This window comes from Penaeus vannamei, chromosome 9 (assembly GCF_042767895.1).
Source record: "Penaeus vannamei isolate JL-2024 chromosome 9, ASM4276789v1, whole genome shotgun sequence".
Classification (NCBI taxonomy): domain Eukaryota; kingdom Metazoa; phylum Arthropoda; class Malacostraca; order Decapoda; family Penaeidae; genus Penaeus; species Penaeus vannamei.
This window is the reverse complement of record NC_091557.1, coordinates 47,853,929-47,863,928: the sequence shown is the minus strand read 5'-3', so window position 1 is coordinate 47,863,928 and position 10,000 is coordinate 47,853,929. Positions and strand designations below refer to the sequence as shown.

Genomic DNA, 10,000 nt, shown 5'->3' with positions numbered 1-10,000 from the left:
ATAATCAAAAATACTTTTACTATCATATTTCAAATAATATATTGTAACCATTATTTAATAACACCTTGAAACCAAGTGACATGCATGTCTCGTAACGAAAAAATTCAGCGAAGGGCGGCAGACTGGGTCATCTTGTCAGAGAACGAGAAAGAGGAAGAAAAGTAGTAGAAAAAGAGGCTAAGGGGGGGGGGGGGTTAATGGGTATATCTCTTCACAAGAAATTGTTGCCGAGTGTCAGGTGATGGGAACGTCATAAATGCATAAAGAACTTGGAATAAGACTGACACTGCGGGCCTTCAGGTTCATTTACAAACTCCTGCGGGATTGCCATCAATCTATAAAGATGAAATTTACCAGCCATCAACGCTGCCTGGATGAGGTTGTCTACAGCAAGGTCGCTATGTCTTCATACAGGAACTTAAGATATTTCTGCTATTGCCAGTGTTGTTGGAAGTATTACGGAAAATCAAATATGAAAATATGAGAAATGACACAATGCTATTTGTTTTAACTGTTATTGCATGTCCTGTTAACAACATGGAGAGATAATATGGAGTCTACTAAACAAAAAAAGTATAATCATCTTGATAACCATAGCAAATAACAAGTATAGATCTCGGAAAATGGAAAAAACAGCAAAATCACATCTGCAGAAAAAGCTAATATCCAACAGGTTAACATGGAACCTAACACAACTGACTTCCGTAGCATTTACATTTACCATCAATTCATGAGCCTCAGCATGAGCATCAGCAAATTCCTTTATAGTTACCTGTCCACCACATTCATCAAATTCCTATACAATTTACCACTATCATCACATTCAGTAAGTTATATTCCACCTTAAAAACATCAATACTATCATTTTCTTCTACACTACACAACCAGCACTTCACTATCATTATTACATTCTATTGTAATTAACTTCCATAACCACTCATCATAATTACAACAATTACCAAAATATATCAAATTAAACCATTCTCATCCAATATCATTATCAAATGTTTGCACCAATAAATTCTCTCTTAATTCATAACTGTCGTTAACACATCATCATCATATCAACTTTGGCCAGAGAGATGGCAAAATCTTGTGAGTGACTTAAAGCCATGATCAATACAAAACTTACTATCTTTTGCTGTTTCAATTATAAACATTTTTCTAATCACTGTGTGCTATCTTATCATTTTATTTTTTCTGCTGTTTATCATTACTTTTTCTTGTCCATCATTGTTAGTTTGACTTGCTTCATTTTACATAGGCTATCACACTTGCTGTCACAATCATAATTGTTAATCAACACTAGTTACTGCACTATTTTCACTTGTTCAACTGTTCCATCTACAGAGTTCCATTATTGGCATTATTACTCCCTCACTACTGATCACTGTCCTATTTCCTTCCAATAATACCATCATTACCGTTCCATGTCTTTGTAATCACTGGTTTCTCCCATCCACTGTTATCCTTTCCGACCTCCATTATCGTTATTCCCACCTTCACCACTACCACCACCATTATCATCACCAGCATCACCACCACATCACAAAAGCAGTCAGGAGAGTGAGAGACCATCCCTGATCGCATGCAGGCCCAAGTTTCACCTCTTCACACCTGCCTCATCTGAGAAGGCACCAGACGAGCCCACAAAGTGAGAAAGGTGATTTGCTATAAAGTACTCTCTCGCTTTGATTCTTTTTCTCTCTCTCTCTGCCTTTTCTTGGTTTCAACATATCACTATACGCATCTTCCTCCCCCTTCCTCCAACATCATACAAGTCCCCATCCACCTATCTCCCTCTCTCTTTTTTCCCAAGAGATAAAGCCACTCAGACAATTGTTCCCCCCTCAAACCCTCTCTAGGCCTCTCACCACAGAATGCCTTTAGTCACACTACAACTTTCTGCCTTTTGTTTTACAATCATTTATATATACAAACATACACACATACATATACATATATAATTTAAGCAAAAAGAATCGTATAAACTTGTAAAAGTATTTAGCATCTAAAATAAATAACAATATGCTTGGCTAACCAGATAATATTTAAAAAGAAAGAAAAAAATAAAGAAAACAAGATAGAATAAAAAAAATCTAATATGTATTTCACAGAACACACACACACACACACACACAAACAGCTGATATGATGATCAACCAAGTGTGATGCATTCAATGTTTTCCCTTTAACAAGCTGTGTCAGAAACAAGAAAACCCAAGCAACTCTAGCATATTCATTCAAATATAAGCCTTGAAATTTGCTTACAACTTAACAAAAAATTCTTTAAGCTTTATGAATTAACAAAGATGTATTTTGACATTCTAAAACATAATACATTTGTAATTCAAAACACAGATGTCTAGAAAAACAAAGTCTAACAAAGTCTATAATTCTACATAATGAAAGAGGTTCCCCAGAGTGTTCTCTGACAACTGCAATCAATGTAGAACTCCATCTCCTTTCACTCTATAAAAAGGAAAACAAAGCAAAAAAAATAATGCAGTACAGAGATATCTCGTAACCTTATCTCCCTTCTTGAATCGTCTAATGCGCAACAAGACTTCTTTTATCAGATATAAAGGTACAAATAGCTAATGACACGTCTCACACTTTCTTCATTATCTACCTCTCTCTGTCAATGCCTTTCCATATACTTCACTTCATACTGATGTCTAGCTATCTATCACTACTTTCATACACACACACACAAACACAAAAAAATATATATATAATAATAAAGAAATAAATAATAAAATAAGTCACAAAAATTAATCCCATGAAATAATAATGAAATACCAATAATTAGGATAATCTGCCCAGAACTAGAACAGAAATGAATAAAGGCAGAATACATATAATGGAAAATATGCATATCAAAAACACACATACATCGGCAGTAAACCAAGCTGTGTAATGCCTGACCTAGAGCAATATACAATTTTCCAAAGAACAGTCACGTTCTCAATATCTCACAGGTAAAATAATTTGCAAACTTGCCGTAGGGAGAATCTCATAACCTGCATAACGACATCAGCCTAAAATGACTGATGATAAAATTAAAGGCCATTCAACTTCCTGTTAAGAAAATCCTTCCATTACTTTGTCTCAATAAACAATAAAACTGGCACAATATCACACTAAAAATGCTATTCTGTCAGTATCATTAGGCAAGCCACCAAACTCACCGACTAACACAAGCCATACATCACAATTTTCACTGCACGAAAGTTAGTCACAAAACTACAAAGGAACTTCATGAAAGCTGCAAATCCAACAACTGTTAACATTAATCCACTGTGTAATATTTATAAACCTTCACATTCACATGTTTACAATGACACATGCCTAAAGCACAGCTGAAATATCAGTGTTTCCACTGCTGTTCATCCCTTGTTGAAATTCTTAAAATAGAAGCACTTGGAACACAATGTATGTATACATGTTTTAGGATGATATATGTATGTATATGTATATATATATATATATATATATATATATATATATATATATATATATATATATATATATATATATATATACACATAATTGCGTGTGTATATGTGTGTGCATCTATAAATCTACATATTCTTCTATCTATATATTTATATATCTATCTATCTATCTATCTATATACACATACACACATACATACATGTGCTCACCCCACACACACTAAATTAAATTTTATATATCTATATACATATATCCATATATACATACACATATGTATATATATGCACATTCACATACATGTATATAAAAGCAAAAGTAACCATTTATTACATATACACAATATGGTCACTTATATAATCTATATATGTAAACTGGTATATCACATTTAATGAGCAAGGATTAAAACTGATGATAATTTAATATGACTGGCTATGAACATATTTTGGGAGATTGTCCAGAAATAAATTCCCTCCACAACTATACCAAGAACAGCATATCCCTCCCTACCAATAACAATGAAAACAGTCTAGTCACTTCACGAAAAGGAAATCTAAGACTGTGCCTGCTTCCACTTCAAAAGCATTCCTCTGGCATGACTTGCAGAACATGAGACTGTCACAAGCTGTATTCTTTAATTGCCTTTTAATTTGCAACACTGATAGCCATCACTACCAGCCTTTGCTGACTGATAACAGTGTAATGTTGTTACCAAGGTCTGTGACTGGGGTCAACTGAAGGAAAGCACCAAGGTGATAATAAAGAGTAAGCAATCAAGACTCGTTATGGGAGACATGGACAAAGTTTCCCAATCTAAATATATGCGCACCCACATGAACGCTAACATCCACACATACATATATAATAATCCCTGCCTGTCCATAGCTCCAATTTGCACTTTTTTCTACCTGTTACAGCTGTAAATCATAGCTGCCGACACAGCATCTGCCTTGCCAATGAGAATCACAAACAGCAAAAAGGCAAAGAAGATAACTGAAATACCAAGTCTAACATCTACCTGCAGTTTTACCACCTTAACTTCAACATCCAGAGCCTGTCAACTATAGACATTGCCAATGAGGTGTGGGCCTCTATGCATCCCATTATTTCCCATCCAAAGACTGTGGTCGATCTAGCTCCCTCTCATTGCATTCCCCAGATTCACTTGCCGTGACATCCGCCAGAAATAGAAAATGCTTGCACACGATCCCGGATGGCCACAGATTTCAAATCCCATACCACTACATAAATCCCCAAAGCTCAAGTCACACTGTCCCAAAAACCAAGATTCCTCCCCAACACCACAACAGTCTGTTCTCCGAATGGCCCTTTAACGCCACACTTCACCCATAGTTCCACGAACCGTTGCTAATGTGTTCACAAGTGTGGAACCAATGCCAAGTTGCTCACAATTCTTTCTTCCATTTGTTCTTTATAATTTTTTATCAAAACGAAGAGGGCTGAATCAAATGGCATAATCAACAGAGTTTTCCAGAATCAAGGTAATGGCCCAAGGTTCCTGAAGCAGCAAGGTCCAAATAACAAAATAATCCAAAGAGAAAGTTTTTACACCAGACATGTAATCATTCCGAGAGACATGTGGACTCCTTCGCAGCCCAAAATAAATTCGTTCTTGTCTTAAAAAAGGAGAAAAAACGAAGAAAAGAGAAGATAAAGCAAGATGACTCACACGGCTTAAAAATAAGACGCGAGAGAGAAAAACAGAGGATAACACCAACGGAGAACGACATGGAAATTCCATCACGTTCCTCCCTTTCTTTTCATTCTTCTTGTCTTTTACCTATTCCCTCGCCTCCATCTCTTCGCCACACACAGCGAAGCGGATGATGTTAAAGGGAAAGAGAAAAAAAATAAGTGGCCTACATTTTCCATACGAAGAACAGCTGTTGCATGTACAGACATCAGCTGTTCACGCCGGTATGTTCCACCTCTAGGGGGGAAATCCTCTTCCTCCTCCTCATTTCCTCCCTTTTCGCCCTCCCTGCTCCACCCTTCGTCCTTTCAGCCGAGGGAGACATGAAGGAGAAAACCCGTTCCTCCTTGCAAGACTTTGAAAAGAATCCCATTCACTTCTCCGCTGAGACGAGTCCTCTCTCCCTCTCTGTCTCCCTTCCAGATTCTCCCCTTTTTCTCCCTCTCACATCTCTCCTTCCTTGTCGATTACCTTACCTTAATCTTTGTGTAATCCTCAAAAGCTCTGAAAGCCGAATCAGTCAACTTCAAGTGCACGTAGGATTTATTTTGGTTTACATTAGCACAGAGTCCAAAACTCCCACTCCCGAGCCCCGCCATGTTCACACTGCCATTGAAAACGTCTGCCAACCCCTAAAAGCCTCGGAGGTTCCAACAACGCTGCTTCCTCCGAAGACACATGGACTCGTTTTTTGCAAGGATGGCGGTCGATTGAGGAGATTTGGTTAATGGGAAGCAGGATATAGTAAGCTGAAGGTTATTCTGGAGGAATTCTTTGCGGTTTGGTGCTATGTGGAGAGAGTTTGGGAGGTTTTAAGGTTTTCGTTGACATCGTTTAGAAAGAAGTTGTAGGCAACGTTAGATTTCGAGGGTAAAAATGTTTAAACATTTCATTTAACTTTGTTCATACAGATACCTCTTCTAAGAGCCTCGAAAAATTAGCAATAATATGGAGAAATTTTCAAAAGTTTCATCCAAAACTTTAGACGGGCGATAAATGATTCGGAGCAACAGTTGGATTCAAAGAAAATGGAACCGACTAAAGAGCGCTGAATTTCAACTTTTTTCCTTTTTTAATGTGTGTCACTAACTTACAGCAAACTATTATTTTCGAAAACGCAATCATAATAGTATCCATAGCAGTAATAATGGTTATGGTGAAATACGATTAGAAATGAAATCGTAATCAATCATCGATAAAGATAATCATGTTAATGATACGGAGAAATTATGATAATGGCGACTGCGAAATAACGTTGGCGATTCTAATAACAACGAAGACAACAATAATAAGCTCTGTCAATGAAGATTGTCAGTACTATTACCAAAATTGTATTCATGATATCAGTGCCACGAAGAATAATAGATTAATACTGAAATGGAAATGAAAATAATTGTCGTAATGTAAAAAATTACTATAATCATAAAAATAATAGTCACAATAAATATTCTTGCGCGATAACGATGCGGACAATAATAGTTCCGGTAATATTCATCATAGCAATAGTTATGATGATAGAAAAAAAGCGATCTATGGTAGCAATGGTAGAAACGACAGCCCAGGCGTGATCTTACAGAAGTCAAACGTTTCCATAACAAACACAATGTTAATGGTGATAATGGTAATTGAACTGCGCTCCTTATGGCAGCAGCGATAACAGCAACAACAATAATTGTCATGATATTGGTAATACTGATAATCATAGTGATATTGACGATGATAACGACAAGGATACCAAGGATAATATAAATGATGATGATAATGATAATAATGAAAATGATGATGATGATAATGATGATGATGATAATAGTAATAATAATAGTAATAATAATAATAATAATAATAATAATTATTATTATTATTATTATTATTATTATTATTATTATTATTATCATTATTATTATTATTATTATTATTATTATTATTATTATTATTATTATTATTATTATGATGATGATGATAATAATAATGACAATGATAATAACAATGATGATGATAATAATAATAATAACAATAATAATAATAATAATGATAATAATAATAATAATAATAATAATAATAATGACAGCAACAATAATAATATTAGTAATGAGGACAACAACAATAATGATAATGATAACGATAATAATGAATTCATAATAAGGACAACAATGATAATAATGTTGGTAAAGATAAAGATCAAGATAATAATAAAGAAATTATTAGTAATGACAATGATGAAAATGATACTGATAATGATAATGATAATAGTAATAATAATGATAACAGTAGTGGTAATGATGTTAAAGCAAATAATAATAATAATGATAATGATAACAAAAATCATAGCTTGTATCATTATCATCATCACTGTATTCATAGCAACAAAAACAATAACTGTAGTAGAATAAATAATGATACTGATTATGATGACAATAGCAAAATAATGATAACAACAAAAGTAATATTAATGATTATGCTAATGATAGTATCAATTACATGATAATAATTAATAATAATGATAATAATAATAATAATGATAATAAAAGTAATGATAATGATAATAAAAATGATAGTAACAACAATAAAAAAAAGTATTGACAATATCAATAATCATGATTATTATTAATATGATTATTATTACTGATATAATGATAATGATAATAATAATAATAATAATAATAATCATTCTTATCATCATTATTATTTATATTGTTAGCATTGCTATTACCATTATTATTATTGCAATCATTATTATTATCATTAATCTTTATGAATGATGATAATAATGACATGAACAATAATGATGATAATACTTATGATGGTAACAATATACGATAATTATGACAATAATTATCATGGTGATGATTATAACAGTAACAAAAATAATGATAATGATAATGATAATAATAATGATAATAATAATAATAATAATGATAATGATAATAATGATAATAATGATAATAATAATAATAATAATAATAATAATAATAATAATAATAATAATAATAATAATAATAATAATAATAATAATGATAATAATAATAATAATAATAATAATAATAATAATAATAATAATAATGATAATAATAATAATAATGATAATAATAAAAAAATAATAATGATAATAATTATAATGATAATAAAAAAGATAACAATAATGATAATAATTATAATGATAATAAAAAAGATAACAATAATGATAATAACAACAATGTTAATAATAATAATAATGATATAATGATAATAATATAAAAAATAATAATAATGATAATAATAATTATAATAATAATAATAATAATGATAATAATAATAATAATGATAATAATAAAAAAATAATAATGATAATAATTATAATGATAATAAAAAGATAACAATAATGATAATAACAACAATGTTAATAATAATAATAATGATATAATGATAATAATATAAAAAAATAATAATAATGATAATAACAATAATAATAACAATAACAACAACAATGATAATAACAATAATAGAAGTAATAATGCTGATAGAAGGAATAATAATAATAATGATGATAATTATAATAACAAAAAATATTATTATCATTATTATTAATATTATTATTATTATTATCATCATTATTATTATTATTATTAACAATAATAATGATAACAACAATAGGAATAATAATACGGATAATATGAATAATAATAGCAATGATAATAGCAACAATACATGATAATAAAAAACATAATGATAATGATAGCAACAACAACAACCCAAAAAGAAATAATAATAATGATGATTATGAATCTACCGAAAGTGATACAAAATCATGATGATGATAAAGATAATAACACCAATAACAATAATAATAATATTGATAATAGGGAACGTGTATTGGTAATAATAATAATGAAAATAATAACTAATAATCATGATAATGACAATGGTAATGATAATAACAATGATAATAATAATATCAATGATAATAATAATGATGATAACAATGTTAATAATAACAAGAATGATAATAGAATAGTGACAGGAATAATGAAAAAGACAATACCAAGAATGATGATAATAATAATGATAATAATAATAATGGTACTGAAATAATAATGCTAATAATAATAATAATAATAATATTAATAACAAAAATAATGACAATAATAATAATGATAATAAGCATGATAGCGAGAAAAAGGACAACAAAAAGAACAGCAACACCGCCACTAAGAAATCCCGAGATTCATATCTACCAAAGCTGCCTTGGTGCTGCTGCTGCGATAATAATGGCGATAATAATAATAATAATAACAATAATAATAATAATGATAATAGTGATAGTGATAATGATAATAATAATAATAATAATAATAATAATAATAATAATAATAATAATAATAATAATAATAATAATAATAATAATAATAATAATAATAATAACAACAATAATAATGATGATAATAATAAAAATGATAATAATAATGACAACAACAATGACAATAATGATGATGATAATGATAATAATGATAATAATAATTATTATTATATTGATAATGATGATGATGATAATAATAATAATAATAATAATAATAATAATAATAATAATAATAATAATAATAATAATAATAATAATAATAATAATAATAATAATAATAATAACAACAACAATAATAATGATGATAATAACAATAATGATAATAATAATGATAATAATAATAATAACAATAACAATGATAATAATACCAATAATAACGATAATAATGATAATTATAACAAGGTAAATCTGAATAACAACAACAGCAATATAAATTATGATAATGTGATAAAGATAATAGCAACAACTACATCAATGATAATGATAAAATTAAAAAA

General features: G+C 29.9%; 1 long non-coding RNA gene across 1 annotated transcript in view; it reads right to left on the bottom strand.

Moving 5' to 3' along the window:
• The window catches only part of LOC138862745 (uncharacterized), a 129,256-nt gene extending 123,480 nt beyond the window's left edge, over positions 1–5,776 (bottom strand). The window contains exon 1 of the long non-coding RNA XR_011398765.1: positions 5,647–5,776. This is a non-coding gene — a long non-coding RNA (uncharacterized lncRNA). The remainder of the gene's footprint in view (positions 1–5,646) is intronic.
• Positions 5,777–10,000: the final 4,224 nt, after the last annotated feature.